The sequence below is a fragment of the Sardina pilchardus genome, chromosome 19 (assembly GCF_963854185.1).
Source record: "Sardina pilchardus chromosome 19, fSarPil1.1, whole genome shotgun sequence".
NCBI classification, from domain to species: Eukaryota; Metazoa; Chordata; class Actinopteri; order Clupeiformes; family Clupeidae; genus Sardina; species Sardina pilchardus.
Genome location: NC_085012.1, coordinates 26102543 through 26128284, shown reverse-complemented (window position 1 = coordinate 26128284; position 25742 = coordinate 26102543). Strand labels below are relative to the sequence as shown.

Here is a 25742-nt window from a genome sequence, read left to right as displayed (position 1 = left end):
ACTGTCAAAAATTGCTCCACCAATATTGCTTTTCTTTTTTACCTTCTCTGTACTTGGTTGATTGATTGATTGATTGATTGATTGCATACCAGATTAAGCTCTCCTTCTCTATAGGCTACTAGGTTAGGTAGAGGTAAGCCTGCTGTGTGTATTGTTCAGTGTTAGCAACATGTACTAAAGTGATGTTCTTGAGAAGTGGCCTGGTGTTTACACAAAGGCTCATCTTAATTCTAGGAGGCCTACGTCACCCATTTAGGTAATTGTGTACCTCCGGCCTCCGCATCACCTTTTAGTAACAGCAGATGTCGCTCTGTACCCTGGGTTGAGCGCGCGGCGAACTGGCTGAGCAACCGAGGTGATGTGAGCGCGTGTCTAGCGGGTGATGCTGGGATGGTACATGCCACGGTATAGCCTCGCGCCTTCTCGCCTGCTCGGTGCACACCGCAGTGATACTGTCTTGTGTTGTGCCTCCCGCCCGATTTCACCCATCCAGCGGATGCCTCGTTTCTCCTCCAGCACCCACAGCAAATGGTTCACATCTATCCGTTGGCGCTCTTGGGAATGAGAAGACTATTCTTTTCTCACTAAATCACGGATTGAAGGCAGGGTGTCCAGGAGAAGAACATCGTTCGCCAGGACGTTATTGTAATTGGTGAGTTCGATGTTATCCCACCTGGCGTGTTTGTTGCCTATCTATTCCTGCATGATTTTAGCCTGTGAGGTGTGCCACTGTAACAATTGTGGTTTCCTACGGAGTTCAGCAGGTTGGGTTGCAGCATCTTTGACGTCTGTTGTTTACTGCGCTAAAATATGAGATTACTTTTTAAACGTTGATACTGCATTCCTGATTTGCTTGTCTTGAAAACCAATTTGTTGTCAGTGCGGGAGACGGTGGTCCAACATGGTGATTGTCCGTTCTTGGTGTAAGTCAGTTTACAATTGTTTGCTGACCCAAATTCGAAGTGGGGGTGGATAAATAAATATTTTTCAAATAAGCGAGTAAACAATGTTCCAGAGAGGAGATTTGGGAAGCTAATATGCGACATCGATACTTACAGCCTGCACGTTATTCCAGGTGAAAATCACGTTAATACGATAACGTTATCAAAAGAGGAATATCCATTTCTTGCGTTCTTGCATTTAAGTAGAAATACTTCTGGTCTACCTTGCACACTCGTACATTGTTGTCGGGCGGCATAGCGATGAATAAAGACTCGTACAACCATTTAATCCCCACAGCATGTGACAACAATGCTGCACAGACATCAAAGGATCAGATGAGAGTTTATTTTAATTGTTGAGCCCGGCGAACTCTGGGTGTATATTGGAGTGCCGCGATTTCGTGTGTTTTGGATGAAGTTAAATTACCTTACATACAATGTCCATCAGCTTTTGGGGGGCAAATATGTATGATTATGCTTTTGTCTGCAACACAAGTAGAATTGCAGTCTGTTCGCCGAGCCAGGTAGGCTTTTTATACAGAGGGTGACGTTATTTCCTAATTTTCACCAGACGCGCCTTTATGTTGGTCTCTCATGTAGGCTACATTTCAATGGAGATATTCAATGCCTTACAAACACTGTTGAATTGTCACCAATCATCTATACTGTGTCACCAAAATGAGCCTTTGATGAGGATATTTCTCATGATGAACAGATAAAAAGAGAGATGTTGCACAGCATGCATCTAAGGAAATCCTCCTCATTATCACAAAGGGAGGTTTGTGAGAATCCATGTAATGACTGCTTTTAGGTGGGGTCTGATCTGCCAATGAGTATGGACTCCATGGGGGTAGTTAAAATGTTTTGCTGATACATTAGACTACTGTCCAGAGGTGTCAGCAGAGGAGAACAAAGGTCATGCTTTTGTATTTGAGTACCCAAATGAAATAATTCCCATGTGCCCTCAGTGCAAATCATAAATTCAGAAGATAAATGACTAATTGATGTCTCTGGTCACAACTGAGCGACCCCATCAGCATTCTATACCAATTTGCCTTTATTCCAGTTATAGAGCAAAGATTTACATGTAGCTGTCAGACTTACTGCACAGTTAGGTATTTTCTATTACAGTAGTAGTAGATGTGGTCCTTTGATCTCAGATCCAGTGACATCTGTACTTGTATAGCACCTTGCTCTATCAGCTGTAGAGTGTCTTCAAGGGCCATCCATCGTCACAGAGAGAGTTCACACGTAATCTGTTCATTTGAACAAACTGTGTGTGCATTCCATCAGACGGCAGTAATATTTGTCTGGGTTTCGTATGCTTTGACAGAGTGTCTTAGCCACACTTTGGAGGATTGCCAGCGGGGCATTTGGATGGCAACGTGCCAGCGATGCACAGCTTTCCATCGACTTGCTCATCATCGCCGTCGTGTCTTTACACACGTTTCGGGAGGCGGTCTCGTCTCGGTTGACCATGTGTTGGGATTGGAGACGGACGACGCGTGTGTGTGTGTGTGTGTGTGTGTGTGTGTGGCACTCGGTCTGTCCCAGTGCGAGATTAACAGATGGATATCACGCCTGTCCTTCAGGCAGACACTGACAGAGCATAATCAACTCATGGTCAGGTGTTCAGCCACCCAGGCAGCTGTTCCAACACCACTGAAAAAAAAAAAAAAATCCGAACGCACATTTTGAGCAATGAAGTAATTATCATCCATTATTAGAATGGTACATTTCAGCTGAAACTCAAAAGCATTAGCATACCAATAAGGTCCAGAGATGAGAAGTGTGCATGTGTTGTCACTGATCCGTTGCTGCCTGTCGCCCGTCCTGCACAGCAGATTTAATAATTAGTTTGGCTATCAAGGTCTCCAAAGGCTAATTGTGCATCAAAGAATGCAGGCCTGTTAAGAGCCAATGATCATAATTTCCAGTGCATGAATTATTTATGGTGCGCAGCTTTAGGTGGGGCCTGTGTCATTAACCACTGGGTGTAGCCCTATATTTGCCTAGTTCTCTACCAAGCTGCAGCTGTGGAGGAAAGATAACTGTCTTCCCTATCTCTGATGCATGGTATGCTGGGATGTAGTCTGTGATTGGAGACCGAGTGCTACCTTTTAAACTTTAGTCTATTTAAATAGGCCACTTTTGAGAAAATGACGGCTGATTGTAAGATTATCCTCATTTTAACCCAGTTTCATAAAGGTTTTGTTAGATTTAATGCCAGTTTAATTGGCAGAGTTAACCGCTTTCAGTATGAAAGCACATATTACTGGATTTGTGCATTGCCTTAATATTTCATGTACACATATTTGATGATGTCTGCCTCTGCTTTTTTGATTAGGCCTCGCTGTTGTCTGTAATTTGTGCACAGACAGTGCTGTCGAGGATCTTGAGCAGAGCGTCAGACACACTATCTCCTGATTTATTTAGAACCGAGCAGCCTTACTTACAAACAACTGTTTAGCTCAAGAACATAATTACAAGTTGGAGGCTTCAAGGAGGGAGGCAGTGTTTGCAGTTAGTCACAGGTTCCACCAAATTACAGAAAAAAAAGAATGTCAACAACTCTGCATCGGTTTCTACATAGGGAGATGCAGAATATATCTTGAGGGCATTCATGTCACTGGTGGTGAATGGATGCATAGCCGAGGAAAGCAAAAATGAACACACACAAATGTTTTTGCGATTGGTGCCAAAATCAATATGCCGAAGAGACAGAGCCATGCTCTAGCCTGAGCTCGGCACTCATCAGGGTTTTCCCTATAGTACCTAATGGAGCTCTAATAGATCATAGCTAATGGATCTAGTAGTTTGGGCTGAGACTGTTGGGATCCTATCTCACCCCTCTGTGTAGGACAAAATTGATACATTTCATATACCATTCCAATATTTACATTTGGATTTCCTTTTTGGAACGTTTGATGGGTCATCTGTGCAGTATACACCTAAATTGACACACTGGAGATCCTCCCATAAACAGGTTCATTTGTCATAATTAACCTAGGTGATGGCACATAAATGTTGTACTGTAGGAGTTACTACTGCTAAATACATATCAGGGCACTGGGCCCAGTGATTTAAGTCCCCAGTGGGAGCATATTGTTAAGCATACTACTTCCATTCTTTTTGGGGAATGTAAAAGCTATTAGAAGTTGTGATCAGCCGTTTTGATTTCAGAATACTTAATCAACTTCTCCATGCATAGAGTATTACTCAGCCCAGGCATGACTTAGAGATGGCACATGTTTGAGTAGAGACTAATCTTTGCATTTATACATTTGATAACAATGTACACACTTACACTAAATGCTGTATGAAGATGTGTGTCTCAAACTTTTGTTGATTTTCCTTTCTTATCTTGATGTTGAACTTCTGTCTGTTTCCTCTCTCTTCTGTCTATGTCTGGGAAACAGTAGGCCTGCATTCTGTTCCACCAGGAGTAGGGTTTACAGGAGACAATGAAATTCATTAAGACCAATGCCAATACATATTATTTTTTTCATATTCAACCCACTGAGGGTACCATTATGATATGAGAAATAATATGAGATCTTCAGTGATATTTAAGGCTAATACCGGTACAAAGATTTTTCTGCAGTTTTCTGAAACGGCCCATAATCCTTCCATACTAAAGTGACCTTGTAAAAAATAGTTTTGTTACAGGTGTAAAGATTGTGCATAACAATCTAAAGACCCAACTACCTATTTGAAGGTCTGTTTGAAGCACAGTCAAAGCACATCTGGGGGTGTATTTAAAGCACATTTAAATGCCATTTTGTTAAGCAGTCACGGATGGTTAAGTGTCTTTGTGACGAGAGTAGACTCCAGTGTGTGCACAAAGCCTGCATACCTTCATTTGGTAGTAACCTACTTATCTATGATGCCTATTTTGGCACGGCAGCAAATGAAGCACAGAACGCTGCTAGGGGTTTCACCCGGTGATGTCATCGGCTGGCTGGCAGCTTAATACTGATCTGAGGTGATGGGAATTGGGGAAGGGGAAGAGGGCAGCCTCTGAGATCTGCTCACTAAAGCTGGCTCCAAACAAGGATGTCATCTCTTTATTCTTTTACATTCGCTGTCACTAAGACTGGTCTGACATGCTGCTGACAAACAGAAGGAAGCGTAGATGGATGGGTGGATGGATGGATGGATGGATGGATGGATGGATGGATGTATTCTAACAATGAAGATAAAGTCTTTTTGGATAGTGGATGCATAGATAGAGAGTTCTAGATAGAGGAGTGAGAGAGGTAGATGCAAACAATACAGAAATACAGAAGAGAGAGAGAGAAAGAGAGAGGGAGAGAGAGAGAGTATCCATGCGTTTCAAAAATGTTCATTGGTGTGAAGCAAATCCCATTGATGAATCACACTTGTAAGACTGATGCTCAGCTTTAACCTGTACACTGTGCTGCAGGCCATCCCCCGTGTGTGTGTGTGTGTGTGTGTGTGTGTGTGTGTGTGTGTGTGTGTGTGTGTGTGTGTGTGTGTGTGTGTGTAGGCCTACAGTAGGCTGCAACTCTTATGACTACAGATGAGAACTCAGCATTGTATGAAGGTCAGCTGATTTAGTGGCTAGGCAGGGGGCCAGACGATGGCCATGGGGTTTGGGTGTGTGTGTGTGTCTTTGTGTGTGTGTGTGTGTGTGTGGGGGTGGGTGTGTGTGCATGCGTGCGTGTGTGTGTGTGTGTGCGTGTGTGTGTGTGCATGCATGGCTATGTGCGCTATACAACTGTACTGAGCCAGTAATCCACTCTTTGCTCTGCTACATATCCAATTGCCTTTCGTTACGAGTACAAGTTTATTATCGGAGGAGAAAGTATCACGAGGGAGGAAAGCACAGGCCTCCCTCGTGGGAGAAAAGAAACAGGGCTTCAGAATGCATTGTTGCATTGCCCCGCGATTGTTAAAGTAATGACTGGCCTACGTACAATCAAACCATGTTGTAGACCACTACACAGATGTTCTATACTGTATATCTAGCTCAGTTAAGGCAATGACTCCAGCATCTTCTGGTTAGACTGCCAAAGTTGCAACGAGACGAGAGGTATGACATGACACAGAAACTTTCATCTATTCATTTCTGGCCAGCATCGTTCAACAATTAAGTTGGACAAGGAAAGTAGGCCTACAACGTCATTCACAAGCTAAGCAAATGCACTGGAAATCAAGCACACAAGTTCCATTCGTTTATGGAGCCTCAATGTTGTCAGTGTAGGACATGACAGAGATGGTTGGCTTAGAAAAAAAATGGCCTACTCTGTCCCTTTGTCCGAGTGGACATGCATAGGTTATCTGTAGCGTAGATATAGGTCTACCCATAATATAGCCATTGTTTTTTAGGTTACATTCTGTATGGTCAAGTTATAATAGAATCAGAAGAATCAGCTGGCAATGGATTGGAAGTAACTACTTTTCAATCCGTAGCCACTTAATGCTAATTCTGGCTATGACCAGATAGCCTACAGAAGTGTGTCAAATAATATTAAAGTATATTAAATAATTTAATTGGGCCGAAAAGCCCAACTAGCCCCCAGAGGAGGAGAAAAGCAAACAGGCGTAAAGGACATTTTGTGCCCCTTTAAAGAGCCATCAAAAATAAAAATATAAAGATGTAAAAAAGTCATTTATTACTGTAACAAAGTACTTTTTTACTTTCACTTGAGTAGATTTGTCAGATGGGAATATGGTAATATTCACTTTTAGTAGTGTAATGTTTGATGGGAGTAATTGTACTTTTACTTGAGTATAGATTTTCAGTACTCTACCCACCACTGTGTGTGTGTGTGTGTGTGTGTGTGTGTGTGTGTGTGTGTGTGTGTGTGTGTGTGTGTCTGTGTGTCTGTCTGTCTGTCTGTCTGTGTCTGTGTCTGTCTGTCTGTCTGTCTGTGTGTGTGTACTTGCGTGCATACCTTAGTGTGTGTGTGTGTGTGTGTGTGTGTGTGTGTGTGTGTGTGTGTGTGTGTGTGTGTGTGTGTGTGTGTGTGTGTGTGTGAGTGTGTGTGTGTGTGTGTGTGTGTGTGTGTGTGTGTGTGAAAGAGAGAAAGAGAAATTAGCCCCTCCATTACATATGCCCCATTCCTCATCTCTGGCCCTCCCGACCCAAGCCAGCCCCGTTGAATGGCTTCAGACAGCTTTGCTTGAGCTCTTTAGTGTACTGGAACACAGATCCTCAGCTCGGAGTGGGAGTAATAATGACTAGATAAGGCGGTGCATTCTCCTATTCTCTCCCTTTGATCTCTCTTAACAAAGATTTTAGCCCTCTCTGATGGGATAAAAACGATATTTCTCTATAGTAATCCACACACCCTAGTCTAACTCTTGGAGAGTTAAATGAAGCTGTCCCCATCTCCCTGGGGGAATCACAAGAGGGGTGGACCGAGGCCCACTCCGAGGCCCGCTCGTTCATCCATCGGAATACTGATCACCTCCAGTGCGAGGTTCACTGACACGCCCCTGTGGATAAAAGCTAATGGCCGGGTTTCCCAGCATTGTTAAGAAGCTCTTAAGTGCTAAGAACTTCTTAGGAGCGTTCTTAGCACATTCTTACAACGCTCCTAAGAAGTTCTTAGCACTTAAGAGCTTCTTAACAATTCTGGGAAACCCGGCCAATGTGAGTTTAGAGCTTTTGGGGAAGTAGAGCGGATGGGATGCTTGTTGCTGCCTTAGAACACACGACACGGTCTGGGGACTGACAGGTTTAAATCTCTTAAGGTGACAGCTGTCAATCTTCCCTTTAAGCTCCTCCCAAAGTTTGTGTAGAAAACATTATTCAGATGTTTACATTCAAAAATCAAAGTTGTCTAGTATAATTTGCACAATAACGTTAACTGTTGAATAAAAGTAATGGCATTTACCATTAGCACTCCATTTTCCAAAGGTATTTGCTTAAAAGTTACGTCAGACCTTTCCAGTTTGACAAAAATTCTTGCGAATCTACCGTCCATGAGGTGAATTAGTGAAATGATGCCGGTATTTACTTTTTAAGTCCTATTGCCCATGTGCAGGGAGCCACAGTAAGGCCAGACTCATTTTCCATGCTGACTGTCAACTGTTCCTCCTCAAAAGCCCACCTAATTTACTCCTTTATGAAAAGACCCCCTCCCCCCCCCCTCCCCCTATTGTTGGCAGCATGGTGCTGCGATGCTACTGAAGTTATTACTGTTGGACACGGGAGCAGAATGCAAGCCGGGGTTCTCCCGCCTCCCTTTTGTCTAAAGGAGTGTGTTGAGGCTGTGATAAGCCAGAGAATAGGGCAGAGCATTGGAGACATGGTCCTTTGGTGCGACGCCTTCTTTCAGTGCAAAAATCAGGTTGACCTTGTAGATAATACAGGACCTCGTCCCTGTTTGTTACAGTGGAGTGCCCACAGAATGAGTTCCCCCCGGACCTGGCTGAATATTCAGACTTTATTCACAGACATAGATTCAGACACACACACACACACACACACACACACACACACTCACACTCACACTCACACTCACACTCACACTCACACTCACACTCACACTCACTCACACTCACACTCTCACACACACACACACACACTCTGGCCCATGGTTGGACAAAGCAAACATAGTGATCACTGTAAGAACCAGAAAAGGTTTTAGCAGGTATAATTTCTCAAGTCATTGTTGCTATGCCACTGATGCCACGCTGATCGGTGGTTATGTGTGTCTGTGTATGTGTGTGTTTGTTTATTTATGTGTAAAAGTCTGGGTCAGGGAAATTTTGGTAATTAGGACGACACATTAGCAGAACACCGCCAAAGATGCATTGCTGACCTCACATTTCATTACAAACAGATGCAAATTACACAGGTATACTCATTGTGTCAACACATTTTGGAGACAAAGAGCTGTTTTTGTATGAAACGGCCACTCAAAACAAAGAAAGCTTATTATGTCGCAATGAGTAATAGTTGGAACACTGTGTAAGATACATATACGGAATACAAATTAGAATTGTGCAAATATAGCTCTGTTTTCCATCTCAAATCTGATTTTTTTGTACAAATTGTCTTGATAAATGAATGTGCACAGTGCTTTGCTAATATGCTGATGATTACAAATTATGAACAATGAGTTGGTCTTGGAGACCACTATCTATGTATGTACTGTATGTATGTACAGTATCTATATCTATCTATCTATCTATCTATCTACAGTATCTATCTATCTATCTATCTATCTATCTATCCATCTATCCAACTCAGCCTAAGAAGTTTTCATATTTGCACTAAATGCGTGTTGGTATAACCAACATTTTACAGTTGGTTACAAGTACATTTAGCATGTGATACTCAAGTTGTGTCATCGGTGAGGTTAGCTAGCACAGATTTGCAAAAGCTAACTGTATTATGATCAGCAGAACCAGAAGTAGCATGGGCGTTCGTTTTGACAGCAGTCATCCTACCTGCTGTCATGCTGCAGTCCAATTAGCTGCAGTCAGACATAGCAGCAGGGTTAGCCTGGCAATGGTAGTGTAAGCTGGCACACACACTCGCTGGAGGAGAGAAGGACTTCATCAATGTTGCAGTTTGTCTCTGTGTCCAGGCTTAGCTGATCATGACCCTGACTGCAACAGCTGAGTGCGTAAGCACGGCTCACAGAGGGCACCGCAAGTGGCATATTCATGAGCTCGTAGGAGCAAAGATTTAAGAGTTAATGAGGAACTATGCACAATAGACTGTGCCATGTTGGCATTGCAATTCATGTTTCCATAATTTTATCCATTTTGTTCTAATTACAGCTCTTTCCTCTGTCCCTTTGGCACATTTCTTAACCCATCATTAATCATTTGTACAGCTTTATGTTTATTTCTGAAAACTTTTATAGTTTATACTAAACATTTGAAACATGAACCAGTGCAAATGTGAAAACCTGCAACATAGTAAATGGTTACTTACACCCTGTCTGCATTTGCCGGAATTAATCACATCATATTTGTTGTGGTGAGCACACACATTTCCCACAATGCTTCGTGTCCTCTTTTCATCCCGGTCCAGATGAGCTTGACCCTCAACACATAAGCTGCATGGGTGCCTGCACAATGCACAGTCTGTTCCAGGACTAGAGATTGGTTCAGCATGTGTGTATTATAGAGCCTCAAGACGCCACGGTCTGACACGGCACAGTCTGCTGAATGCTTCTTGTCGAGTCACTGCATTAGAATTCAGAAAGAAAGTTTGGTTTTATGTTCACCAGAAAGCTCTCTGCGGTAAAAATAGCTCTAAAGGACAACCCAGCACTTTGGTTTGTCACCATTTCTGAGAGAGAGAGATGGAAGAGACGTGTGTATAATATATATTTATATATATGTATCATTTTTTTTAACACCACAGGGCCACCTATTCCACTATGGTTACTAGAGACTGGACAGGTTTTAAAGGAGACTTTAAAAACTAGCTGTGACCCTCTCCCCAATGTTTTTACTGCAAAGGAGCTTGGGAAGTGCAAAGAGAAAGGACCTAAGGCATGCTATGAAGAGAGTTGGAGTGGGGGGAAAAAAGAGAGAACCCATCATTTTGAGGCCACTTATTCCACCACATTTCACAATTTAGAGCTCAGTGCACCTCGGAAGATGGAAAGGCATCATGTTGTTGAATGATGAAGCATAATAAGGCAGCGAATGTGGGAGTTAATCCAGCCGTTCCTGCTCTCCTCCAGTGGCTAATAAGTGATTCTTAAGATCGCTGGCACAAGGGAGCCCCACTGTACTGGATGATGATGGAAACAAAAGAGCTTCATCTCTTGATCCTGAAGGGTAATAACTTCTTGCTCTGGTAGGTACCTTTTTGATAGATCTTAACTGTGATCGGCATGTTTGTATGTTTGTATCTTGTATTTGTAAAGAGCTCTCTGTTTTCATATGATTAGCCTAGTGAATTATTGATGTGACATGCTGCAAGGTGAGAAGATAGTATTGTTAGTTTGACAATCAAAACCTCTTGGCATTTGACTGGTGAGGTCACAGGAAGTTTCCCGGTGCTTCACCCATAAGGAAAAAGAGCTTGGACATCAAAATGGTTTATGGGAAATGCATGGCATATGTGATACCAAACCTATTGTGCTTTTTTCTATTAGATGATACATGTATGAAAGGATGAATCATTTTACAGACTTTTTCCATGGACCATTATATAGGCCAATGAAGGGTTAGTGTGCTTAGACATAGTGGTTCAGTAGAGGCTTTTACCCAAATCAACATAGAGCAGCACAGATTTGTTTCACTGTCATTAACATCTTCCTCTACTTGAGGGTTGAACTACAGTAATGGCTTACAGTGTGGAAAGGAAAAGACTCTATTTGCCATCACGTTCTTATGTGACGCTTTCACAAGATGTACTAACAGCCTTCCTTCATGAGGAGGTTGCCATCACGTTGACCTCCTGTCAAAAAGCTTGTTCCTCAGCCTCCACAACAGCAGGTTTATGGGTCATTACATGATAGCCGCTGGCAGCTGATTATCTAACACAGGCCACAGCAGCACACATCGTCAGGGCTGGTCTGTCTCTCCCCGTGATGATGAACGACATCACGTGAGGCCTCGCAGACAGCTGAACGCGAATCATGTCGCGGGACATGCAATTCCTGTAGAAACACAGAGATAATAGGCTTTTTTTTCTGGTGATGATGAATCCTGGAGTGTCGTCACCTCACGCTGTCCAGGTAATGAAATTGCAGACTGTCGGGGGAGGTCGCCCGAGAGGCCGTCAGCAAACGACGGAATGGCGCCCCTCGTTGTTTCCCCTGATGCTTGAACATTGATTGTTTGCTCGGCGAAACACGGACGATTGCGATCTCCCCGTGTATATCCATTGAAAATTAAATGGGAGGAAAAACACGGCCTAAAGAAAGCTGGTGTATGTGCCGGGGGTCTGATAAAAGTAATGCTGACTTATCAGTCGAGATAAGCCGGGAATGTGACGGCCTCTATTGAATTGGCCCACTTCGCACAAGGCAGATAATACTGGTGATCTTCATTGAGTTTGGTTGGAGTCTGCTATGAGGATAGGGAGCGCCTGGCAAATGCTTTAGCACTTTAATAATGGAAGTTGTAAAATACGTTGAGTACAATGTTTTTGCTTGGGAATGTAGCTGATCGTGATATAAACGATTATAAATTGGTAAAATATTTAATATTATGCAAAGACCAATTTGTAAAAACAGACATTCTACAAATCTGTGGTGAGGAGCTAGCCTACACATTCCATTATCCTGCATATTTGATCATTCCCTTCAACATGCAAGGAAAGTCATGTATTGAAAACACATCATTTTCTTTTTGATCAAGATTAAAGCAATTACAGATGGATTGCATGGTAGAACATTTAATTTGTACTTGTAGGCCTACTAGTGGGTACGGTAGATACTATCTGAGATGGAACCTGAAATGAAACAAGTTATGATGCCCCATTTCATTATTAGCGATACCTTCAGAGAATGGTGTTTTGTGACAACAAAACTACCATGTACATAAACACATGCAGCAAAACATGATTTTAATTAATTCGGGGGGGAATATAATGTAACATTATTTGCCCAGACATGAACTAGCCACAGGTTAATGTGTGTTTTGCTGTATCATACTAAAAGGTGTGTCATGAACATAGGCCCATTAACCTGGTGCATTATAGGATGGTTTAAATCTACTCATGCATACAATTCCCTAATGGATGCTTCACTTGCAGATTATTATCATTATATTCATTAGCTTGATGGTAGTCAGAAGATGTATAGGTGCATCTGATGATATTTGAGACCTCTGAAAATATGTGTGTGTGCGTGTGTGAGAGAGAGACTGAGTATAGGAGAGAGAGAGAGAGAGTCTGTCTGTGTGTGTGTGTGTATGTATGTGTGGGTCTGTGAACACATAACAGTATGCGTAGGTGGATGGATGGTGCCAGTTTATTTTTTTTCTCTGGTTTGCATAGATTTTATTTACAGTACATATTAGAGAGAAATTGCATATATGAACATACTCATTCTAACAAATGTTCCAATTAATTTAAATCTGAGATATATATTTGAAGTAATAATTAACCAATTAATCAACTAATTTGCCTAATTAAACAAACACATTTAGTATTTCTTCTAGCAATTGGTTTTCTACTTCTAAATGTGACGGTTAATGCTTTAAATTAAGTAAAGCAAGTCTCATAATATGAAGGATTACTCAATTCCGTCGCCCATTTCCTTCTGTGTAGTTTGCCTTCACCCTTTGAGCAATAACCGAGCCTGACAATAGTCTTGAATTGTCTTTTGGCATATTCACACAGGTCATAAACCTCCAAGCAGCACGCAAGGTTTACAGTTTATTTGCATTGCATATCCATGCTAGAGCAGCATATGCAGGGGGCTGAAGATATATTCAGCTTACAGAGGGATTTAAATGAAGGGGTTCAATTCAATTCTGCATGGCACATTTAATGTCAAAGTTGCAAATTATTGTGTGAATTTTCTTCCTTTGGTCGGAGATGACACTTCTGTCTGTAGTCCAGGACTATCACGCCAAGTGAGTTATATTCATTATTCAGGGTTTAATATCTGGCATTAGGTGCGAGTGAATTGGTGCTATCAATCATTGCAGATGCAGATCTTTGTTGGGCTTTTAAGTAGAATTTTCAGACCACAAAAACGTGTCTAAGGCATTTTACACACACACACACACACACACACACACACACACACACACACACACACACACATAGAGGATGATTTAGTTGCAATTATGGAGTTATTATTTCTTGAGGAATCATCATCATTTCATGTCAGTCCACTTGGCCTTTCACTGAATATTAGAATACAGTGTTAGATACTGATAGTAAACTTAATAACAGAATCATTTAAAAATGAATGTTGTCACTGTAATATTTTGGATAATACACATTAAAACAGTCATCATGTAAGAAATGGAGGGTTACAAAGCCAAACGTTTTTAATAATATTTGTAATTCCCAAAAACGAGCAGTGTCTGGAGTGGATCAATCCTAGAAGCTGTATGTGCTAGATATAATAATAGTAATTCAGGGACAGGTCCATTTCAGGGCCATATCAGCATCTACTGTAGGATGTGTGTGTCAATTATATACACTAGCACAAATAAGTCATTACATGTACATTACATAGTCAGTAATTAACTAAGTAAATATTTATTTGTGAGCATTTTTCATCCACATTGTGCGCCTCAAAGCGCTCCACAGACAAACCGTATGCCAGATGAAGCACATGGACAGTGTAGCATTAGACAATGAGCTCATTTTGTAGTCTGAAAGAGGACCCTCATGTCAAGTCAGTACTCTGGCTCACAGATGAGATAGTTGTGTTATTTGTATTCAGTGGCATGGTTTGGAGGGGGGAAAAGAAAATTGAATTTTGTTAAAGATGTGAAATGTAATCAGAGGAGATGGTCAAGTATTTATGAATACATCGAACTGTCAGGATAATTTAATAAATATTTGCTTTTGAATTGCGAAGGTAAAATACTTCCCGTGTCACCAAATGATGTATAGCAGCAACAAGGGACCTGCAGTAATTGAGCAGTTCTAGGACTGAGGGAGAATTGAAATCAGTCTTTTCTTTGCCGCATTCAGTCTCATGTCAACTTCTGCATGAAATCTGATTACTGGAGCTATAATAGTAGCCTGGTTGACACCTTGTAGACTGGTTGAGTTTCTCTCATACTCAACTCTCAATGCGTTTTGGTTGAAGTCCAATGGTCCCTAGAGCCTGAAAATGGGTAGTAGAAATGGGCTTCAGAAAAAGAGGTCTGGTCACAGGTACTGTACAGTGGACAGGCTAGGCCTAAGTTATTAAGCAAATGGTTTGGTTGGCAAAATAAATGTTTTGAGAGGGAGACTAAGGTTTTCTTGCTGGTTTACTTTCATTCCCCACATACTTTCAAAAGAATACTGATGGTCTTAAACATTTACTACAATAGCAAGACTTCTCCCAGTGCCGCAGGTAATAATCAATGGAAGTGGTTAAACAGAAACTCACTTTTCATTCTTGTCGTTCATGATAAGGTCTTCCTAACCACCTTCATTCAGTCAGCCAAGGCATTCAATTACTTCCTTTTTTCACATTTTTTTTCACAGTTTGCAGATGGATTAAATGTTCTGCATCAAACAATATTGCAGCAGTCTGATTGTTTCTGGCTGTTTGCTTGCTTGACTACCCTGGCCGAGCATCGCCTGTACAGCAGAGAAAGCAAATCATTCACAGCTAGGCATAACAACGAAGCCATCGTATGCATGCACCAGTTCCTGCTAAAGCTGTGTTAAACAGTGAAATACCCATAAGGCCCTCCCGTCCTGCTCATCTCCTGCTCCGCTCGCCTCACTCCGGAGGTCAGCTTTCTGCGCAGCGCGAGAAGCGCATTTCACGAAAAAACACCGCCGCGCTCTCGGAAATATCCCTCCCGCACAGTACCGTGACATGATAATGGACACGTGTGCATTCGTAATGTGTATTAGCGCGCCGCAGGTCGACGCGCATCAAGTGATGCGGCTAACACTTTTTTTGTGGGTTTATCAGGGCGGGGTGGTGTAGCAGGGCCATATGCGTCGGTGGAAAAGGGGGATACCAACACACAACAGTCCTTTGGATTGGAGCCACACACAAGGGAAAAATAATGATGTGAGGAAATCTTTCTCATTCCTGCCGAGTGACATTAATAACTGAGGAGATTAGATTTCAATTTGTACTTTCAAGTCGGAGTGTTCCGCATTAATCTGACAGGGTAGGATAATGGCAAAACAATTACAAAGGAAGCGGCGTTTCGGGCTCTGATGGAGAACGGCGCAGAGGTGTTATTTGTCGAGGCGTCGCGCTGTGTTTTCCCCCGGCTTTTGAGAAATGCAGAAGAGGCCATTTTCATGAGCGGCTGCACAAAGAAGAATGCCGGGGTCCACTCGGCTGGAAATTGCGGGTTTAGAGAATCTCTCATTTCTCCTCACATGCTTGGAGTTTGTTGAGCTGGGTTAGTTCATTAGATCTGTTGTTACCCCCCAGAAGATGAAAACTGTTCAGCAGAATCGTCTCTGGCCTGCTGCCAGGCTGGACTTGTTCGGAGTGCTTATCCACCTTTGCCCTACTGCTATGATGGTCAACATAATCATGCAGGTCATGAAGAGATTTGTTTTGCGTGATCCAGAACGAAGCGTTTTTTTTTTTTTTTTAAACAATAACAACCTTTCTCTCTGCCCCGCAATTAAAATGAAGCCAAAGGCCACTTGGAGTCCACTTTACAGCTGACCTGGTGTAGGCTGAAGAGGACAACATTGTGCTTGTCTATGACAATCAGTGTAGCTAAATAAAAAACATCACTATAAACATATCAGCTAATTGAATTTTTGATTATCCTATTGTTCAGCACAGGAAAGAATTCAAGTTTTTTTAGTATAGTTTGCTTTGCTTGTTGCTCAAGCTAAACTGTAGATTCAAAGCTCAAAGCTGTCATCTTTTCAGAGACCAGGGGATAGGGAGATGGAGTTTGTTTTGCTTGTTTGGGAGCCTGAGTATGAGCTGAAATGGTGATGAGATATGCAAAATACATAGATCATAAATAAAAATGATGATTTTAAATTCATCTCTAGTGCAAATTGAAGTAGAGTGTGCAATAATGCATTGTGCATTGAGTGAACTGGGCTGACGCTGACAGCTGTGAGTCGTGGGCTTGTGTGCCTCAGTAGAAGTGCCAGTGTGTGTGTGTGTGTGTGTGTGTGTGTGCGCGTTGTGTGTTGTGTGTTGTGTGTGAGAGATGTCCCCTGACACACACCTGAGGCAGGTTGGCGGGCCCTTCACCGCCCTCACACCTCTCGGCACCCGCTCCTGCCGACAACACCAACTTCCCGTTCACCATCGGGGCGAGGCAGAGCAGAAACAACAAGGAGGTGGGCATGGAGGAGGAGGAAGAGGAGGAGGAGGAGGTGTCACCAGGAAACCAGGTGTCTTGGTAAAAAGTGATATCCTCCTCTGCAGGGCCTGGGAAGCGTGTGAGCGTGACCGGTGGGTGACTCATTTGAAAGGGGCTGATACGGAGAAGCTGTTTTGACAGGGGGGTTTTCCCAACGGTTCACGGGCCCGTACGCTCGGTCCGGCCACGGGCGCGTGGACAGACAGGTGAGGGACTGGCCTGAAACAACGCGGAATGAAGAATCGCTGTCAAGAGCTCAAATTCCCCATCTGTCAAGATGTAATACTTATCCCAAACCGAGCTCTGTAATGTCATGGCGAATAGAATGGCGTAGGCACATTTTGTGGAAGAGTTTCTTTCATGCGTTCTCTTCTTTTCAGGGGTGTGTGTGTGTGTGTGTGTGTAAGGGGGGGGGGGTAGATCTGTATTTACTTTTTTGTGGGGCTTGAGAATTCACTAAATGTCTGGCCTATTCTCCAGACGGGGCGCCTGGCTCTGTCAGAGCTTTCATGTCTTATCTCAACTGGAGAAATGAAATGTCAGCCACACAGCCTGTCGGAGCAGCGCTCTGCAGCCAGCGCGTAGAGATATGCTTCATGTCAAACAGTGCAGCAATTACAGCTTGGACTAAAGCCTCCCCACCTGAACGCAGGAGTCCTGGCAAAAGGCTGGCTGCCTGTAAAGATGACTAGTTTATCATATTTGACAAGTGATATTTTTTTTCATGTAGGTTTGCTTCATCATTTAATCTGAACACTCTCTGATTCTCTCATTCACAGTGTATGCTTCTGTTTTTTTCAGTTCGGTAGCCTGCCATTGGTCCATTTCTTTCTTGCTGTCTCTCTTGAGGCCCTAATTTGATGAATTTGCGCAACAGGTTATTGTCTCGCAAAAACAAAGAGCAGAAGTGGAAAAGTCCAGCTTCAGAAAGTAAAAATCCAACCATGTATTGGTTCTAAATGAATAGTTGGCACTTGGCACAGATATGTGGTAGGACTTTTACTTCCTGAAGCTGGACTTTTCCATCTCTGACAAAGAGGGCATCACACAAAGCTATTTGACTGTGATAACTAGCGCACATTCATTTGGTATCTTTGTAACATGCACACACACCTACTGTAAACTCCTTGGGGACATGTCTTTCCCTGATTGAAAAAAAGCCAGCGTCATGCAAAGACATTCTGTCACTTGTGTCTTTTAAATGTAACCGGCACCTTGATTATAAATGACTGGCAGGCACATCCAACATTATCTGATCATCTAACCTAAACATTGTTTGACAATTGACAGTGCAAGCTTCATTAGATAAATAATATATAGGTGAGTACTAGGCTATACCTAAAACACTGCTATCTGTGTGGACCACTGATTAAGTTGGATACGTGGATACTAATCAGTGCTGATAATTGTAAAAAATTCTCTTCATAAGTTTTTGCAGGGAACAGTAACATAGATGATAAAGCGGAATTGAAAAAGCAAGTTAACGTACAGTAATTACTGACAAGTGGATGTGACCACCTGTTTTGCGGTTTAGCCTTCCGACGTTTGGCATAAACCTGATGAGCCTGACCAGGCCCTAAAGTGCCCATGCACTGACAGGAGCAGGCCTGAGGGGGCACAGGGTGGCATAATAGCAGATGTGTGTTGAGCTGGAGCCACACAAATGATAAGTCTCTTGCCATCACTGCATCGTCAGAATACCTGTTGGCGTAGTCAGTCCAAAATACTCAAATTGTTTCACCTTCACCTGGACTCCTCCTATTGGTGACTCACACATCTCGCACAGCTCGTAGCCCTTTCAAATGAGTAGCCTGTGTGTATTTTTGTCTTCCATGCTTCTTTCACTGTCTTTCTCTCTGGCTATTTCTCCGTCTTCTGCCCTCCAACCCTGTATTCTTTCATCTTTTCTTTCTGTCTTTCTTTCTCTCTCTATCAGTCATCTTAGCTTAGATGGCGTGAAGTACAGTGTTCTATACTTTCACTGCCCTTTGTTTGAAGACTACCTCCTTGGTTGTTTGTTTGTTTGTTTGTTTGTTTGTTTGTTTGTGTGTGTGTGTGTGTGTGTTTGTTTATTTATTTACAGCCTCACAAGGCTCTTGGCAGCCCTCCCACTGCATTAACTTGGGGCCGGAATTGACATTGAGTGTGGGAAGAAGATCAGGGTGGCTGCCAGAGTTTCCCTGCCTTGTTCGCTGTCGACTTTCACAGCGGAGCGGGGAAATCACTCAATAACCGGACAAGCTTGCTGGCAGTACGAGAGAAAGGGGGAAGAGACAAAGAGTGAGAGAGCTGCCCGTGGACATATCCTCAGAGGGAGGGAGGGAGATGGAGAGAAAGAGAGAGTGAGGGGCAGAGGGAGAGAGAGAGGGATAGAAACAAAGGAACAGGGAGGAGGAGAGGAAAAGAGTAGTGAGAGGCTGAGAAGCACCACTAAGTTCCCATGAAGGAGACGCCATGGCAACATGTAGACTTACTGTGCTCTGCCCATAAGTTTATAGCCTGGTCCTAACCATCCCATAATACTACCATTTCATTTCGTATTATGGTCTGGAATTTCTTTGCTCTGAAGCGCTTGCAGGAAGCGGGAAGTAACGCCCAGTTCTGGTTTGAATTGATTGGACAGCTCTCACCTAATCGGCGATAGTTACTCATAACAACATAGCGCAGGCGTTTAACGTCATCGTCACGAGCGCCCTCCCCCTTTCCCCCCCACCAACCCGTCTCTTCGTTTATTGGCTGCTTTCTGGAGGGGGGGGCGTTCTGTTACAATTCTACCGAGCAGAATGCTCCACAGAGGAGCACGGCCAGACTCGTAGTGGAGGCAATCCTTGGCCGGAAGTACGTGGATGGCTCGCGAGGCTAATAAGTTTACATGCAAATTGTGTACATGCCCCTTATGTAGTATTGATACGATGTGTTGTCTGGTAGTTGCACGGTAGTCAGTACACTTTCACAAACACACCATATCCACTAGGGGGCGCTAGCTTGCTTCTTTCACCTGGTAGCTACCAACTAGCTATTTAAAGCCATGAAGCAGCATTAATGGGGGAATTTACAATGAAATCTTTGAACCTGGTGTTACCACTGTTACTCTTCCAGCTTTGTTAGGAATGAGTAATCCTAAAGTAACCTCTAGCCTAGTTAGATTTTTAAAATCATCTGGCCTTTATGCCAGAATCTAAGAAACTGAAAGACTTAATGGAAGAAATCATCCTGTAGGTGGCGGTAATACACTGACCGGTGTCTAATCCACCATAAAACTCTGAAGAAGAAGAAGAATGGGGGAATTTGTTTGCCATGGTTGGACAGGTTTGCTGGTGGCACTACCAGTGCCTCTTTATTTCAGCTCTGGACCCTTTGGTGGATTTGCCCTCTCCCCATTTTAGGTGTTCTTTGTGTTTGGGCGCGTTTTCGTCGATTTGTCTTTGTTCATTTAATGAACATTGTGGGAGATACAGTGGGGGGTCACATGTGGGCTTGTCGTCCTGAGGAGGCAATGCGTGGGCTCGTCTAGGACTCAGAGGTAAGCTGGTGTCCTCTTGCATTGCATCCACCATTAGTTCATACAATCTGACTTCCATGTTATCGCACTTAGGTTGTGAGATTGTTGGCGGGCCTATACCTATCAGTATTGTTTAGATAGATAGATCTTCATCCCTTTATCAAAGAGCACTATACATTATTTACCATTATGGTCTACAATACTGTAGTGTTTATTTATTTATTTATGAATAAACCTGTTGAAATGGCCTGTGTTTGACAGCACGGGTGAAAGCGTGGTAACTGTGTGAACTGTTGTCTCCTCCTGATGTCAGCTGGCCTCTGCCTGCCAGTTGTCTGCAGGAAACAGTGAACAGCACGGGTGGGCGTACTGGCCAACAGCGGTGAAGTGGTGTGACGCACAAAGTAGAGCTGGGCAAAATGGACAAACATTTTTATACGATAGCCTACTGGTATTTTCATTTCATGCTTGCTGTACATGTGAGAAACCACAAGATCTTGTTTACTGATCAAAACGGCAAACAAATAGGCCTAGCAATCTCTGAATGCTTTTCAACAACACCTTGATTAAAATAAACCATGTAGACCATGTTAATTCCTGGAAATATTGAAACACCTAATTTAAGTGTTGGAGACTGAGCTAAGATCTACTATTACAAATTGATTGTCAATTAATAGTCATATATTTAAAATCATTCTGTATTGCCGTAACTGCACGGCATCCATAGACTACGTTGTTTAATATCATGGAACATGTACATTACAGTAGGCTATATAATAAGATGTGATTAAATAACCAACTGCCATCAATCACTTGAAGTCACTAAAGACAAACTTGTCAGCACTTCAGACAGAAAATGCGTATTACTCTGTTATTATGTTCTGCAAGTCGTGCAGCATTAGCTCTTAAGTTGTCTGGGACCAAGTAGCAGTTAGCTGAACCTGTTGCTGTTAAAACGTTACAACACAGAACTTCAGTACACACCTCAAGGCACAGAACCTCCAGAAACTTATGACACATCAGACCCTCTTAACTGGTCAACTGTGACTGCCCTCGGTGACATGGGGCGGCTGTTCTTATCAAAAAAGTACAAATTGTAGGTGCGTAGTTCACAGACATATTTTAAATATTGCTGGTTAGGTAAATATGCACTGTAAATGGAAGCTCTAGGCCTACTTCCTGATATGTGTTTGGGATTACATTAAGCAGTGTCAAGTTTCTACCCAGTACTCACCTTATTGACAATAGTGCAAAGTAGTTTTAAGGTGTATATAGAAGTAGAAACTGTTAACGTCTCCTCACATCGTGGACACGTACAGTAGAACTGCTGCTGCTGCATAGAGTCGAGAGGGACCACTGCAGACACAGAGGGAGAGTGGGAGCGGCAGTGTGTGGAGGGGATGAGATCGGAGAGAAATGACCAAACATTGGCACGACTTCAGGGAAAACGCATAAGGCATCATTAAACTATATCCTATAAGCGGCATTATCTAATTCTTTTGGAAATTTACCGGTATATTTACCGATATACTGCCCAGCCCTAGCATACAGACAGCTTGCCTCTGGGTCAGTTTTTTTTTATTTACTGTATATTAGCACCTTTGTTACCTGCATAGTGTGATGCAGCTGTCTCACAGAGTGACAGGCATAGTAGCCTACTTGCAACCTCAGAACACTGATGTTCTCTTCTCTTCCTTGCTGCTCCTCCTCTTTCTCTCTCGCTTTCACTCTCTTTCTTTCTTTCTTTCTGTCTTTCTTTCTGGCACTCGCTCTGTTTGTCTAGACTCTGAAGGCTGTCATCTCCTCTCCCAGGCGTTGACAAACAAGCTGCCCTTTGGCTTCTCTCTCTGAATGGATACAGAGGAGCACACTGTACTGAATAAACTCTAAAACACATCACGTCACTTTCTTACCTGTAAAATGGCAAATTATATATGAGTCAATAGTACCAAGTAGGTATACCAGTGACACTCCCACTGATCCAAACAGATGCTTATGCTGGAACAGTGCTCTGCATCCCCCCCGTCTCAACTCACCTGTCGGCTAAACTGCTCATCAGGGCGTTACACAGCGCAAGTGTAGCCATGTCGTCTATAGCACCATATCTGTTTAGAGGTGTACCATTACCGGAATAAGACTCAAGATTTCTTTCATTGGTATTGCATCATGCACATGAAGAATGAAGTGTTTCTCTTAGACCAACATTGTGCAAAATAATACAAATATTTTTTCTCTCATTTATCTTGTCTGCCATATTGACTATGACTAATATGTAGGTATTTGCTTATTATTTATTGCCTGAATTTGACAAGCAGCACACTGAGCTGCAGAACAAATTAAATACCGTTCTATTTTATGCTTTCATAGCAACACACACGCACATATACACACACAGTACTGTACAGTGCAGTATTTTGAATACAGTTTAATCTGCATGTTTATATGATGCAGAATCTTAATGAGCTATCAGTGTAATGCACCATAACCGTGGTAATGATAATGATGTCATATAATGTAGGTCAGTTGAAGGGCATCTGTGCAGTTGAAGGACAGTAGGTGTTGCTTGACACTTGATGTTTCTTGGCTGTCCACAGTGATGTACTGTAACTGCTAAAGCCTGTCCTGTTCCCCATGCTCTACCCGCCTGTCCACATTCACAAAAGCCACCCTGGAGCATTAGCAAGATATTGATTTTAAAAGACATTCATTATAATTCTGAATAAAATCAATTTAGTTATTGTCTATTTTATATCTGTATTTTATTGTTGATATGGTGCCAATGGAATGCTATGGTTGGTCACCCAAAGATTATCATCCAGCCTGTTTTTTTTAAACTGTTGACATGAATAAGCAATTTACGGTCTATCTATGCTATTCCCATAAAAGGTGTTTGCATAACTTAAGAGGTTTATGCTATTTGCATGATCACTTGCTGGTTTACTATAGGCTGCACATCCTCTCTGACCTGAGCCTCCTCCACGTTTGCCCTCTCACTAACCAGTCCCTCCTTATTCCCTGATGACTTTTGCTCCTCCATCAGGTAGGCAAGGGCCCATTCAGCTGTGACATGGTAGCTAGAGCCAGAATCAGCTGTGACAACGACAACAACAACAACATCAACATTTGAGTCAAACAGGCAGCGACATTCAACATTGACTAATTTTCTCAATATCAACATCAGTGTCAATTTACACACAATTTAAGGTTTTATAGAAACAGTACAGATGAGCAAAGTGCCTGTTTCCTCTCTGGATAGAGCCTAGTCCTACACTATAAGACAACTTCAATGAAGATCTCCATAACTGATAACTAAAGCCATATACAGTATACTTACAGTATATGATGGGCATATTGCTGTAAAGCACAGGATCATCTTGCTCTGTCATTTCCCGCCACATCTAGCATTAGACCACAACCCGGTCTGTTAAAAAAAATGTTTGAAAAAGGTTAACTGTGGGCATGAATTTAGCAGTTAATGGCCAAGGCTATGCCCATAAAAGCTAAACTGTGGGCATAAGTTTGCCGTTTGAAGTCTATGCTATTTGCGGTCTTACTTGCTGGTTCAGCAGGCTAAAGATCCTCCTCAGCCAGAGTATCCTCCATATTCGCTTTCTCACTTTTTGGCTCAGAAGGCCAAAGACCCTCTGCGGTCTGAGTGTCCTTCATGTCTAGGTCATCCATGTTGTTTTGTCCCCAGCCTCTCTGTGGCTTGTGCCTCACTTGAAAAGCCTGTAGAGAAGACCTCGGTCTTTCCTTGAGTTCTCCAGGAGCTCCATCTTCCTGTACCCCTCTTGCAGAAGTGTCCACATTAGCAGTTCTAATGTTAGCTGAGTGGTTTCTCTTGGTCTGCCTCATGTTCAGACCAAATGACAGTTGGTTCCTCGGGTTTCTCTCTTTCTCCCACTTGATCTTGGCCATGGCGGAGTTGCGACAGATCCTATAATTCTTGGTTCTTTTGTATCAGACCCCATCAAAATTAGTCCAGCCATGTTCCTGAATCAAGTATAATCTGAATTTTGACAGTTTATACAGTAGAGCGATGTTTTAAGGATAGTGTTCCAGTCAGTATGCTTTCCTACAAATAAACATTTCTGTTCTTTTCAACTGAAAGCAGTATTTGAAATCCGCCAAACCTCTGATGTGAGGTGGATATCGGAGTTAACTGCTCTCAGGGTCTGCGCAAGCCCATCACACCCTCCCAGAATCTCATCGTCTGGGTTTTATTCTGGATCGAAGAATCTCTCTTTTTCTTTGACAGAGGGAAGACGAGATCGGGGTGCAGATCAGCCTTCTTGGCGCCGCGTGGTAACGAGGCGTCCTCATCATCCTCGGCCTCCATTTTTAATAAGCTGTCTTTGACACGCCTCAGACTCAGAGTTCCCGTCACTGCACATCTCCCTACAACAAGAGAGAGCTTTTGGAGCCCCACCACATCCCCATGCATGTATTCTCTCTTCCAAAGGCACTGGATGCCATGCAGGCTCCTGGGAGGCCAATGCTGGCACCTTTGAAGAGGCTTTAGCCATGACGTTGGCCAGGGATGCCCTTGATTGTTTTTTTTAGCACGGGTACAAAATGTTTTGTTGGCACACAGATGCGTCGGACATCTCATCAACCAAATTGGTGTTTTGCTCTCTCCGCTCTCTACTCTGCCTACCCAATTTGCACAGTGGTGGTGGTGGCTGCCTGGGAACACACAGGGATAGTGCCTGAGCCATGCAGTGAAAACAGGACAAATTATTATATGAAGTTGGAAAAATCAGATTAATGTCTCCGAAACCAGCACAGTGGACAGGGCCTCTTGTCACTGGAAAGTAGAATACATTTCCCTCATGATTTCTTAATTAATGTGTTCTTTGTCACAGCCTATTGAAGATCAATTCGTCAAACTGATGTGTCCATGTTTATTGACCTTTTCTGATAATTATAACACAATCAGATCCCCCATGTTTTGATGGCTATCACTTATTAAACAAACACGCTGGCATTTAGTCGTTTGTCCATAGCGAGCCAATGGAGGGTTTCTGTTGTCTTCACATTGACAAAGCCAGTTCATACAGGCAAACAGCGATGAATACTCCTAGAGAACAAGGACTCTTTGAAGCACATTATATTCTTTGTGTTACATAGATAATCAGTTGTGTGGGTGATAAACAAGTCATTGCATTTTAATGAGATTTTAATCATTGTTTGCATGAAGGCATGTTATAATGTTTTATGCTAAGACTGGTCAGTCCGTCTGTTAATGTTAACTGGCTGTTGATACGCAATGTGTTGTGGCTGTTGTGTTTTTTTCTCAGTCTATGGGTAACCATGTTTGTAGTGCTGCACACTTAGTGACTAGGGTGTCATAATGTTGCCCTGTATTG

The 25742-nt window shown here is 42.8% G+C and overlaps 1 protein-coding gene across 1 annotated transcript in view; it reads left to right on the top strand.

Moving 5' to 3' along the window:
- Positions 1 to 499: 499 nt before the first annotated feature.
- Positions 500 to 25742, top strand: part of ctnnd2a (catenin (cadherin-associated protein), delta 2a) — a 272898-nt gene continuing 247655 nt past the window's right edge. The window contains exon 1 of the mRNA XM_062521339.1: positions 500 to 652. The gene's annotated coding sequence lies outside the window, so the exon portion shown is untranslated. The remainder of the gene's footprint in view (positions 653 to 25742) is intronic.